This window comes from Drosophila sechellia, chromosome 3L (genome assembly GCF_004382195.2).
Source record: "Drosophila sechellia strain sech25 chromosome 3L, ASM438219v1, whole genome shotgun sequence".
NCBI classification, from domain to species: Eukaryota; Metazoa; Arthropoda; class Insecta; order Diptera; family Drosophilidae; genus Drosophila; species Drosophila sechellia.
In genome coordinates, this window is record NC_045951.1 from 24322735 (window position 1) to 24337425 (window position 14691).

The 14691-nt window shown below is 45.0% G+C and overlaps 1 protein-coding gene across 2 annotated transcripts in view; it reads right to left on the bottom strand.

The window, feature by feature from the left end:
* The window catches only part of LOC6620232 (dnaJ homolog subfamily C member 16), a 222929-nt gene that overhangs the window by 152756 nt on the left and 55482 nt on the right, over window positions 1–14691 (bottom strand). The gene's annotated exons all lie outside the window — the stretch shown is intronic.

The following is a 14691-nucleotide window of genomic DNA, read 5'->3' on the forward strand; positions in this document are numbered from 1 at the left end:
ATCTGTAAAAATTGAATTTCAAAACATGATCACGAACAGATCTAAGGCATTTACGGCCTCTAAAGAGGTACTGTCATTTAAAACTTCTGTCGTTGCCACAATTTTAACAAGCGATGATAAGCCGGTATATTCCAAACTGTTACCGTATCCCATGGGTGTATCTGAGTTCGTGAAGCGAGAAATCGCAGACTTTTTGCAAAAAGGCATTACTGGAACTTCAAGGTCGACTTACAACAACCCAACAAAAACGGTCATGATGATCTGGGGAATAAGAATAAGCGTTTGGTTATAGATTTAGGAAACTTAACGAAAAAACCATCGCTGACAAGTACCCAATGCCGAATATTTTTATGATGTTGGTAAATTTAGGTAAAGCCAAATACATTGCAACGCTAGATTTAAAGTCCGACTATCACCAGATATATTTGGCCGAGCATGACCGCGAGAAGACATCTTTCTCGGTAAACAGCGGATAATATGATTTTTGTCGACTACCGTTTGGTCCTAGAGAACAAATTGGCAAATCGTGGTACGTTTACGTAGATGACGTCACTATTTCATCCGAAAAAGAGTAAGACCATGTTATGCACATAGATTGGGTTTTAAAAAGCCTATGTGATGCCAACATGAAGCTGTCCAACGAAAAAACACACTTTTTCAAACAAATTGTTGCGTATAAGAAAAAGTAAAAGTCATAAAGGAGTACCCAGAACCGACAAATCTGTATGATCTTAGGTCAGTTTTAGGCCTGGCCTGTTACTATCGATGTTCGTTAAAGACTTTGCGGCAATCGCGAGGCCTTTGACAAGTTTGCAGAAAGAAGAAAATGGCTCCGTCAGCAAACACGTGTCTAAGAAAACTCCTATTGACTTCGGTGAATTGCAGAGAGATGCATTCGAAAGGCTAAGAAATGTCTTGGCTTCCGAAAATGTAATTCTCAGATACCCTGATTTCAGGAAGCCGTTCGATCTGACAACGGATGCTTCCGCGAACGGTATCGGCACCGTTCTATCTCAAGAAAAGATACCTAGTACAATGATCCCTAGGACCGTCAAAGAAAGCAGTTCAGCCACGAATGAAATAGAGTTTTTGGCCATAGTGTGGGCTTTAGGCAAGTTACAGAACTATCTGTACGGCACTCGCGATATCAGAATTTATACAGACCACCAGCCTTTGGCACTCGCGGTGTCCGATCGCAATCCTAAAGATGGAAAGCGTTCATAGACGACCATAACGCGAAAATTATAGAATAATTATATAATAACAATTACAAGCCGGGGTAGAGAAAATAATGTGACCGATGTTCTCTCCAGGCAGAATATTAACGCCTTAGAGAATGAGCCTCAGTCAGACGCTGCGACTATTCACAGCGAACATTCACTGACATACACGGTCGAAACGACAGATCAATCACTAAACTGCTTCAGAAATCAAATCATTTCAGAAAAAGATAAAACGAAGCTTATAATTGTTTCTTAGCAAAACTCGCCGACAAAAGCAGCATTTTAAAAATGGTCAAAGAAGTCGTGAACCTCGACGTCATATATCCGAAACATTGCGACCTACCCACTCTAGCAAGCTTCCAGCATAACTTAATTGCTTATTTCCCGCCTACACAGTTTGGACGTTACTAATAGAAACGAACCCTTTCTAAAGTTGGTGATCCACTTAGGTAACCATAGGCCACTTTAGAGTTGATGAATAGCGCAGTGAGGGCAACACCCTGATAGCAACGACCCGTGCAGGAGGAGCTCCAGGCTTTCGACATCCCCCACTAACTAAGTCGGTAACCTGACTCAGGGTGACGGAATCTAGCCGCCGTTGACTAGCGACAGTGCACTGCTGCTGTAGAGGTGGAGAACTTGGCTCCTACAGCATCTCATAACCGAGACCAGACAGAAGACGATAGACCACATTTTCGGTCTTCTCACTCATCGGTCTTCCGACCTGACCACGGCACTCCAGAATATGGACCTGAAGTGCATACTCACCAGAATGAATGACAAGAAAAATACCCTGTTTTCCCCATTTCAGACTCAACGGCACGTCACAAGAGAGACTATGGGCTAAGTTTAGCCCTTAACAACAGGGCGATAGAGTTGTACGAAGGGGCCACAGGGCAACACCCTGATAGCAACGACCCGTGCAGGAGGAGCTCCAGGCTTTCGACATCCCCCACTAACTAAGTCGGTAACCTGACTCAGGGTGACGGAATCTAGCCGCCGTTGACTAGCGACAGTGCACTGCTGCTGTAGAGGTGGAGAACTTGGCTCCTACAGCATCTCATAACCGAGACCAGACAGAAGACGATAGACCACATTTTCTGGAACTGGGCAGACACGTCGGCAAAATTCAGAGAACGCAGTATGGTGAGCTGTTGCTCGAAGTAGAGGAAAAAGCCCCGGAGAGCGTTCCCAAGTACAAGAGCGATCTAGAAGCTGCGTTTAATGATTTGGCCTCTGTGCGCACGGGAGCTCAAAAAATAGCTTTATCCTGCAGGGGACTGACCGACGCTACAGCAGAGGAGAACCAGAGCTGCATGGTCGCCCAATTCCAGGGCCAGATTATATAAGGGGCCTTCGCAGGATGCGGGATGGGACGCAGATAGCCTCAGTGCTGATGAACGCAAACGATGCGATAGCGGTCCTAAAACAGGCCACCTTAACAGGGCGTCCGGCTAACTAGATGCTACAAGTGTCTGGGCTACGGACATCTAGTAGCGACCTGCAATGACACTGATAGGGCAGACAGCTGTCTTAGATGAGGTGAGCGTGGGCACAAGGCAAAGGGGGGCGTTGCAGCACCAAAATGCCTGATCTGCAGCAGCGAGGTGGACAGAAACCACCGACGGCTAGCTTGGCGTGCCCGATGCTCCTAAGCGCACCTTACGTCTTTGGAAGGGGACAATACTCCATGATCCTAGACGAGTCAGGTATAGCAGCTATCAAGTGTTTCAGCTCTCTCCACGTTCACCTATGCGGGGAATTAACACACACACATACATATGTACAGCTGCTATGCTCCGCCTAGCGACACCCCCAACCAGTTCGAGGAGTTTCTAGAGGCACTTGTGGGCCATGCGAGAGGGCAAAGACCGATGATCATTGCCGGTGATTTTAATGCCTGGTCAGTGGCATGGTGCAGTAGAGTATCCAACCTCAGAGGCTGAGAAGAGATAGACGCTATGGGAATACTGGACCTAATACTGCTGAACTACGGAAGGAAGCCGACGTTTAACAACGATAGGGGTATGTAATTTATTGACGTTACCCTTATCAGCAAAGGGCTAGAGGCTAACAATAACTGGATGGTCCATGACGTCGTAACGCTGAGTTACCACGCTCTGATTTCCTTCAGTCTCTCTCCGGAGGGCAAGAACAGCCGGACAAGCATAGGACAACAGGAAGATCGATAAGGACATGCTGGCGTACCAAAAAGATTTCCTGTTAATCCCAAATGGGGATGCAGAGAGTATGGCGGCTGACCTCATGAATGTGCTTGGTAGAATTTGCGACGCAAACCACCCGTGTTCTGTTGGAGTGCCACCCTAAACCATCTACGATGGGATTACCTCAGGGCTAGGAGAACGGCGCAACGAGCCAGAGGCAGTACTCACAACGCGGAGCTCATGGAGGCTTTCGGAAGGAAACGCATGGAGTTAAAGCATGGCATAGCGGCTGCCAAAGCGCGGTCGTATAAGAAACTGCAAGATATCGTAGATACCTGGGGCCCCTGCCCACGATTTTCCGTGCGTCACACAGTCACAGCCAGCCAAGCGCATCAAGCCCAATAAAGCCCCTGGACGAGATGGTATTCCTGGAGCTGTTATTAAAGCAGTGGCGTTGGGTAGACCTGACATTTTCAGGGCCACCTTCCAGCAATGTCTTCTGGACGGAATCTTCCCAACAAAGCCAGAAACTAGTACTGTTGCCGAAAGGCATGGGACCAGCATATAGGACATAGTTGGAAAACTGTTTGAACGTATCCTGTACCCTCGAATAGAGGCGATCAACTGCCTAGGAAATCAGCAATATGGCTAACGGAATGGAAAAAGTACCCTAGAAGCTCTCTCGGCCGCGATTAACATCGCCAGTTCGCTTTGCAGGTGATAGATGGCTAAGAGTCAGAAAGGAATACGGCGCAAATAGACGTAAGGAACGCCTTCAAGACCAGGAGATGGCCCCTAATCCTCGGAGCCACGAACTGTATGGGGATCCAGGGGTACCGAGGTTAGTTGTTGGCAGCTACTTTGGGGATCGTGTCCTATGGTATGATACGAAAGCTGGCCCAAAAATATACCGAGGTTCGGATGGTGTTCCCCAAGGAACATTATGTACGATGAGATCTTGGGCATCCGCAGGCCCTTGGGAGTAGTGCTGCACTGTTTTGCTGATAATTACAGCAGTCGCCAAAATAATTGCAGAGCTGCACGATAAATGTAACACCACGATTAAGCTGACATCCCGTGGCTCGAGAGGCAGTTCTATTAAGCAGCAGGAAAAAGGTGGAGAATTTGCTAGTCTCTGTCACTGGAACACAGGGGACCTCCCAAGAGTTCCTAAAGTACCTGGGTGTTATGAAAGACCACACGTGTTATTCAAGGACCACGCGAGTTACGTCAGGAATCACAGCAATCACAGCTTCTTCATTGGCTAGACTGATGCCCAACGTCGGTGGACCAAGATATCCGGCCAGGAATCTGATGTTGTCAGTAGCAAAAGCTTCGCTGCTTTATGCTGCACCAATCTGGAGCAATGCCACTAGCAGGGGTTCATACCTGAAAGGAGCGCGCTCGGTGCTACGGTCCATGACCCTCAGGCTCATTAGAGGATTCAGGATCAAAGCCGAAAACGCGGCGCTAGCTGTGGAAATCAAGGCTTTCAGCCTAATGCGGGGTGGCGCTTCCCGGCTAGAGGCACACGAGTGGCTGCTGGGTGAGTAGCAGAACACATGGGAGTCCCTGCAACGGGCGAGGTGGTCTTACCAGCTCATCCCTGAGTTGGCGGTTTGGACAAAGTGCCAACACAAATTGGACTACCACTTAACCCAGTACCTCACAAACCATGGCTGCTTTCGGGCCCATCTACTCCGGTTCCACCATGTAGAGCCAACCCTGTTCCAATGTCAACAGCCAATGCCTGTTCTGCGTCGATTGTAAGGAAACAATAGATCATATGCTAATGCAATGCTCCAGGCTTGCGGTGGAGAGGGAGCGGCTAAAGACGCTGTCAGGTACCTCTTCAGCCCAAGTGGCTTGTTCGCGGCTATGTTGGCAAACAGCGAGGCATGGGAGCTGGAAAACAGTCTAATCAATAGTATGATGAAATGAGTCCGATCAGACGAAATGACCAACAGATTGGGTGGCTAAATCAAAACAACAGTCATGTGTGGTGGAGGGTGATAAATACTACCACAGCGTATCCGGAATGTCATAAAAGGCGACTAAGGTTGGAAGGAGGAGCCCCATGGCCTACACTTCCTGCTTATAGAAGCCATACGAGATATATAAGAGGCAGTCCCGGTGAGCGTGCAAGGACATAAGAGCACACGGAGGTTTTGTCTTAGTTCATAGGCATAATTCCACTAGGGATTATGAATCGTGCAAGAACGATAGGTGTCATCTTTAGAAGATTTAAATTTTCCTAATAATAAACCACTTCGGCAGTTGCTGCATGGACGACAAAAAAAATTACCCATACCTTCCTTATGGCCATCGTTCCGCCTTGACGGGGGAGGAGTTATCGGTGACGGCACAAGTACGCCTTCACCTCTCCCGAAAGCACCACGGGCATTGACAACCAATTCGAATTTAAAAAAGGCAAAACGACTTCGGACTGCCTACTCTATGTAGACAATCTCATAACGAAGACAAAAATGCACACCTCCCTCGTCACTCTTGATTTTTCAAGAGCCTTCGATCGAGTAGGTGTGCACTCCATAATCCAGCAATTGCAGGAATGGAAAACGGGCCCCAAAATAATAAAGTACATTAAAAACTTCATGAGTAACAGGAAAATAGCTGTCCGCGTCGGTCCGCATACATCAAACCCATTACCCCTATTAAACGGAATCCCACAAGGTTCACCCATATCCGTGATACTATTCCTCATAGCATTCAATAAACTATCCAACATCATATCCCTACAGAAATAAAATTTAATGCATACGCCGACGACTTCTTCCTTATAATAAATTTCAACAAAAACACGAATACAAACTTCAGCTTAGACAACTCAGGGGCATCGCTATCCCTATCCAAATACCAACACCTCCGCATATGCAGAAAACACATGCAAGATAAGCTGCAACAACATACAAATTCCTACCGTTACTTTCTTAAAAATTCTAGGAATGACCTTAAACAACAAATACAAATGGAACACACACATAAACATACTTCTACCCAAACTACTTAATAAGCTAAATAAAATAAAATGCCTATCTAGTCTTAAATTTAATTGCAACACGCATACACTACTCAATGTCGCAAAGGCAACGGTTATGCCAAGCTAGAGTATGGTTTGTTTTGCTCCCAAAAGCATTTTAAACAAAATAAAAACACAATTTAACTCCGCAATCCGTCTAGCTTTCTGAGCCTATCGCTCTACCCCAATAAATAACTTACTTTACGAATCAAATACTCCGTCTTTAGAAATGAAACGAGACCTTCAAATAGCCAAACTATCTCAAAACCTAAACTTCTCCAAAAACACACCAATACATAAGTTCGTTTAGCATAAAAAAACTAAAAAAAAACAAAACACGAACAATCAAGCTTAGCCTAGAACATTATCTACTGTACAAACCAGTAAAACTCCATAAATACAGGCCATCATGGACCCTCCCCAATCTAATATACATAAGAAAGAACAAACATCTCCAGATCTATACAGAAAATTATACGAACACACAAAGAATAACCTTTAAACACATAATTTCATATTCACTGACGGTTCAAAAATTAATTACACTATAACATTCGCCATTACAACGGAAACATAAATCTTGAAATACGGCATACTGCATCCATATTCATTCGTCCTCACCTCCGAAACAATCGCCATCCTAGAAGCAATAGAACTTATTAAAAACCAAAGAGGCAAATTTATTATCTGCTCCGACTCCCTATCAGCAATAGATTCAATCCAAAACACAAATAATAATAACTTTTACCCCAGCAGAATATGATCGCTAATAACGCAACATGCACCTAAAATTAAAATAATGTGGATTCCTGGACATTCAGGAATAAAAGGAAATGAACTAGCCGATCAAGCTGCAAAATCAGCAATCAACACATCCACATCCTCATTGCCAGCTCCACCACTTTGGCAGTCTTATGTTAACGCTGCGCGAAACTAGTACTGTTGCCGAAAGGCATGGGACCAGCATATAGGACATAGTTGGAAAACTGTTTGAACGTATCCTGTACCCTCGAATAGAGGCGATCAACTGCCTAGGAAATCAGCAATATGGCTAACGGAATGGAAAAAGTACCCTAGAAGCTCTCTCGGCCGCGATTAACATCGCCAGTTCGCTTTGCAGGTGATAGATGGCTAAGAGTCAGAAAGGAATACGGCGCAAATAGACGTAAGGAACGCCTTCAAGACCAGGAGATGGCCCCTAATCCTCGGAGCCACGAACTGTATGGGGATCCAGGGGTACCGAGGTTAGTTGTTGGCAGCTACTTTGGGGATCGTGTCCTATGGTATGATACGAAAGCTGGCCCAAAAATATACCGAGGTTCGGATGGTGTTCCCCAAGGAACATTATGTACGATGAGATCTTGGGCATCCGCAGGCCCTTGGGAGTAGTGCTGCACTGTTTTGCTGATAATTACAGCAGTCGCCAAAATAATTGCAGAGCTGCACGATAAATGTAACACCACGATTAAGCTGACATCCCGTGGCTCGAGAGGCAGTTCTATTAAGCAGCAGGAAAAAGGTGGAGAATTTGCTAGTCTCTGTCACTGGAACACAGGGGACCTCCCAAGAGTTCCTAAAGTACCTGGGTGTTATGAAAGACCACACGTGTTATTCAAGGACCACGCGAGTTACGTCAGGAATCACAGCAATCACAGCTTCTTCATTGGCTAGACTGATGCCCAACGTCGGTGGACCAAGATATCCGGCCAGGAATCTGATGTTGTCAGTAGCAAAAGCTTCGCTGCTTTATGCTGCACCAATCTGGAGCAATGCCACTAGCAGGGGTTCATACCTGAAAGGAGCGCGCTCGGTGCTACGGTCCATGACCCTCAGGCTCATTAGAGGATTCAGGATCAAAGCCGAAAACGCGGCGCTAGCTGTGGAAATCAAGGCTTTCAGCCTAATGCGGGGTGGCGCTTCCCGGCTAGAGGCACACGAGTGGCTGCTGGGTGAGTAGCAGAACACATGGGAGTCCCTGCAACGGGCGAGGTGGTCTTACCAGCTCATCCCTGAGTTGGCGGTTTGGACAAAGTGCCAACACAAATTGGACTACCACTTAACCCAGTACCTCACAAACCATGGCTGCTTTCGGGCCCATCTACTCCGGTTCCACCATGTAGAGCCAACCCTGTTCCAATGTCAACAGCCAATGCCTGTTCTGCGTCGATTGTAAGGAAACAATAGATCATATGCTAATGCAATGCTCCAGGCTTGCGGTGGAGAGGGAGCGGCTAAAGACGCTGTCAGGTACCTCTTCAGCCCAAGTGGCTTGTTCGCGGCTATGTTGGCAAACAGCGAGGCATGGGAGCTGGAAAACAGTCTAATCAATAGTATGATGAAATGAGTCCGATCAGACGAAATGACCAACAGATTGGGTGGCTAAATCAAAACAACAGTCATGTGTGGTGGAGGGTGATAAATACTACCACAGCGTATCCGGAATGTCATAAAAGGCGACTAAGGTTGGAAGGAGGAGCCCCATGGCCTACACTTCCTGCTTATAGAAGCCATACGAGATATATAAGAGGCAGTCCCGGTGAGCGTGCAAGGACATAAGAGCACACGGAGGTTTTGTCTTAGTTCATAGGCATAATTCCACTAGGGATTATGAATCGTGCAAGAACGATAGGTGTCATCTTTAGAAGATTTAAATTTTCCTAATAATAAACCACTTCGGCAGTTGCTGCATGGACGACAAAAAAAATTACCCATACCTTCCTTATGGCCATCGTTCCGCCTTGACGGGGGAGGAGTTATCGGTGACGGCACAAGTACGCCTTCACCTCTCCCGAAAGCACCACGGGCATTGACAACCAATTCGAATTTAAAAAAGGCAAAACGACTTCGGACTGTCTACTCTATGTAGACAATCTCATAACGAAGACAAAAATGCACACCTCCCTCGTCACTCTTGATTTTTCAAGAGCCTTCGATCGAGTAGGTGTGCACTCCATAATCCAGCAATTGCAGGAATGGAAAACGGGCCCCAAAATAATAAAGTACATTAAAAACTTCATGAGTAACAGGAAAATAGCTGTCCGCGTCGGTCCGCATACATCAAACCCATTACCCCTATTAAACGGAATCCCACAAGGTTCACCCATATCCGTGATACTATTCCTCATAGCATTCAATAAACTATCCAACATCATATCCCTACAGAAATAAAATTTAATGCATACGCCGACGACTTCTTCCTTATAATAAATTTCAACAAAAACACGAATACAAACTTCAGCTTAGACAACTCAGGGGCATCGCTATCCCTATCCAAATACCAACACCTCCGCATATGCAGAAAACACATGCAAGATAAGCTGCAACAACATACAAATTCCTACCGTTACTTTCTTAAAAATTCTAGGAATGACCTTAAACAACAAATACAAATGGAACACACACATAAACATACTTCTACCCAAACTACTTAATAAGCTAAATAAAATAAAATGCCTATCTAGTCTTAAATTTAATTGCAACACGCATACACTACTCAATGTCGCAAAGGCAACGGTTATGCCAAGCTAGAGTATGGTTTGTTTTGCTCCCAAAAGCATTTTAAACAAAATAAAAACACAATTTAACTCCGCAATCCGTCTAGCTCTCTGAGCCTATCGCTCTACCCCAATAAATAACTTACTTTACGAATCAAATACTCCGTCTTTAGAAATGAAACGAGACCTTCAAATAGCCAAACTATCTCAAAACCTAAACTTCTCCAAAAACACACCAATACATAAGTTCGTTTAGCATAAAAAAACTAAAAAAAAACAAAACACGAACAATCAAGCTTAGCCTAGAACATTATCTACTGTACAAACCAGTAAAACTCCATAAATACAGGCCATCATGGACCCTCCCCAATCTAATATACATAAGAAAGAACAAACATCTCCAGATCTATACAGAAAATTATACGAACACACAAAGAATAACCTTTAAACACATAATTTCATATTCACTGACGGTTCAAAAATTAATTACACTATAACATTCGCCATTACAACGGAAACATAAATCTTGAAATACGGCATACTGCATCCATATTCATTCGTCCTCACCTCCGAAACAATCGCCATCCTAGAAGCAATAGAACTTATTAAAAACCAAAGAGGCAAATTTATTATCTGCTCCGACTCCCTATCAGCAATAGATTCAATCCAAAACACAAATAATAATAACTTTTACCCCAGCAGAATATGATCGCTAATAACGCAACATGCACCTAAAATTAAAATAATGTGGATTCCTGGACATTCAGGAATAAAAGGAAATGAACTAGCCGATCAAGCTGCAAAATCAGCAATCAACACATCCACATCCTCATTGCCAGCTCCACCACTTTGGCAGTCTTATGTTAACGCTGCGCGAAATTTTTTTATGTACGGAGTTGAGTCGGCCGGTGCGTGCGGCAAACTTTCATAACCACACGGCGGAATCGTGGCATAGTTTTTCGCGTTACTTAGGAAAGTTAAATGACCATTTGTTGCAGGTAAATGGCAAAACTACATGTTTGAAATTTCTACAGCTCAATGTTAATCAATGCGCAGCAGCTCAGAGCCTCCTAACTCAGACTGCGTCGGAGCACAATGTAGACATCATGCTCCTGAGCGAACTTTACGTCACTTTACGTCAGGTATAGCAGCTATCAAGTGTTTCAGCTCTCTCCACGTTCACCTATGCGGGGAATTCACACACACACATACATATGTACAGCTGCTATGCTCCGCCTAGCGACACCCCCGACCAGTTCGAGGAGTTTCTAGAGGCACTTGTGGGCCATGCGAGAGGGCAAAGACCGATGATCATTGCCGGTGATTTTAATGCCTGGGCAGTGGAATGGGACAGTACTGTATCCAACCTCAGAGGCTGAGAAGTGATAGACGCTATGGGAATACTGGACCTGATACTGCTGAACTACGAAAGGAAGGCGACGTTTAACAACGATAGGGGTATGTAATTTATTGACGTTACCCTTATCAGCAGAGGGCTAGAGGCTAACAATAACTGGATAATCCATGACGTCGTAACACTGAGTGACCACGATTTTCCGTGCGTCACAGAACCTGAAGTCGTCGAGCCAGCCAAGCGCATCAAGCCCAATAAAGCCCATGGACGAGATGGTATTCCTGGAGCTGTTATTAAAGCAGTGTCGATGGGTAGATCTGATATCTTCAGGGCCGCCTTCCAGCGATGTCTTCTGGACGGAATCTTCCCAATAAGGTGGAAAAGCCAGAAACTAGTCCTGTTGCCGAAAGGTATGGGACCAGCATATAGGACATAACTGGAAAACTTTTCGGACGTATTCTGTACACTCGAAGAGGTGATCAACGGCCTAGGAAGTCAGCAATATGGCTAACGGAATGGAAAAAGTACCCTAGAAGCTCTCTCGGCCGTGATAAACATCGCCCAGTCCGCTTTGCTGGTGATAGATGGCTAAGAGTCAGAAAGGAATACTGCGCAAATCGACGTAAGGAACGCCTTCAAGACCAGGAGATGGCCCCTAATCCTCGGAGCCACGAACTGTATGGGGATCCCGGAGTACCTGAGGTTAGTTGTTGGCAGCTACCTTAGGGATCGTGTCCTATGGTATGATACGAAAGCTGGCCCAAAAATATACCGAGTTTCGGCAGGTGTTCCCCAAGGAACATTATGTACGATGAGATCTTGGGCATCCGCAGGGCCTTTTGCTGACGATGTGAAAATTACAGCAATCGCCACAATAATGGCAGAGTTGCACGATAAATGTAACACCACGATTGAGCTGACATCCCCTGGCTCGAGAGTGCCGGGCTAGCAATAGAGGCTCACAAGACTGAGGCAGTTCTATTAAGCAGCAGGAAAAAGGTGGAGAATGTGCTAGTCTCTGTCACTGGGACAAAGGTGACCTCCCAAGAGTCCCCAAAGTACCTGGGTGTTATGATAGACCACACGTGTTATTCAAGGACCACGCGAGTTACGTCAGGAATCACAGCAATCACAGCTTCTTCATTGGCTAGACTGATGCCCAACGTCGGTGGACCAAGATATCCGGCCAGGAATCTGATGTTGTCAGTAGCAAAAGCTTCGCTGCTTTATGCTGCACAAATCTGGAGCAATGCCACTAGCAGGGGTTCATACCTGAAAGGAGCGCGCTCGGTGCTACGGTCCATGACCCTCAGGCTCATTAGAGGATTCAGGATCAAAGCCGAAAACGCGGCGCTAGCTGTGGAAATCAAGGCTTTCAGCCTAATGCGGGGTGGCGCTTCCCGGCTAGAGGCACACGAGTGGCTGCTGGGTGAGTAGCAGAACACATGGGAGTCCCTGCATCGGGCGAGGTGGTCTTACCAGCTCATCCCTGAGTTGGCGGTTTGGACAAAGTGCCAACACAAATTGGACTACCACTTAACCCAGTACCTCACAAACCATGGCTGCTTTCGGGCCCATCTACTCCGGTTCCACCATGTAGAGCCAACCCTGTTCCAATGTCAACAGCCAATGCCTGTTCTGCGTCGATTGTAAGGAAACAACAGATCATATGCTAATGCAATGCTCCAGGCTTGCGGTGGAGAGGGAGCGGCTAAAGACGCTGTCAGGTACCTCTTCAGCACAAGTGGCTTGTTTGCGGCTATGTTGGCAAACAGCGAGGCATGGGAGCTGGAAAACAGTCTAATCAATAGTATGATGAAATAAGTCCGATCAGACGAAATGACCAACAGAGTGGGTGGCTAAATCAAAACAACAGTCATGTGTGGTGGAGGGTGATAAATACTACCACAGCGTACCCGGCATGTCATAAAAGGCGACTAAGGTTGGAAGGAGGAGCCCCCATGGCCTACACTTCCTTCTTATAGAAGCCATACGAGATATATAAGAGGCAGTCCCGGTGAGCGTGCAAGGACATAAGAGCACACGGAGGTTTTTGTCTTAGTTCGTAGGCATAATTCCACTAGGGATTATGAATCGTGCAAGAACGATATGTGTCATCTTTAGAATATTTAAATTTTCATAATAATAAACCACTTCGGCAGTTGCTCCTGGACGACAAAAAAAAAAGTACCCATACCTTCCTTATGGCCATCGTTCCGCCTTGACGGGGGAGGAGTTCGAATTTAAAAAAGGCAAAACGACTTCGGACTGTCTACTCTATGTAGACAATCTCATAACGAAGACAAAAATGCACACCTCCCTCGTCACTCTTGATTTTTCAAGAGCCTTCGATCGAGTAGGTGTGCACTCCATAATCCAGCAATTGCAGGAATGGAAAACGGGCCCCAAAATAATAAAGTACATTAAAAACTTCATGAGTAACAGGAAAATAGCTGTCCGCGTCGGTCCGCATACATCAAACCCATTACCCCTATTAAACGGAATCCCACAAGGTTCACCCATATCCGTGATACTATTCCTCATAGCATTCAATAAACTATCCAACATCATATCCCTACAGAAATAAAATTTAATGCATACGCCAACGACTTCTTCCTTATAATAAATTTCAACAAAAACACGAATACAAACTTCAGCTCAGACAACTCAGGGGCATCGCTATCCCTATCCAAATACCAACACCTCCGCATATGCAGAAAACACATGCAAGATAAGCTGCAACAACATACAAATTCCTACCGTTACTTTCTTAAAAATTCTAGGAATGACCTTAAACAACAAATACAAATGGAACACACACATAAACATACTTCTACCCAAACTACTTAATAAGCTAAATAAAATAAAATGCCTATCTAGTCTTAAATTTAATTGCAACACGCATACACTACTCAATGTCGCAAAGGCAACGGTTATGCCAAGTTAGAGTATGGTTTGTTTTGCTCCCAAAAGCATTTTAAACAAAATAAAAACACAATTTAACTCCGCAATCCGTCTAGCTCTCTGAGCCTATCGCTCTACCCCAATAAATAACTTACTTTACGAATCAAATACTCCCTCTTTAGAAATGAAACGAGACCTTCAAATAGCCAAACTATCTCAAAACCTAAACTTCTCCAAAAACACACCAATACATAAGTTCGTTTAGCATAAAAAAAACTAGAACATTATCTACTCTACAAACCAGTAAAACTCTATAAATACAGGCCATCATGGACCCTCCCCAATCTAATATACACATCACTCGGAATCCATAAGAAAGAACAAACATCTCCAGATCTATACAGAAAATTATACGAACACACAAAGAATAACCTTTAAACACATAATTTCATATTCACTGACGGTTCAAAAATTAATTACACTATAACATTCGCCATTACAACGGAAACATAAA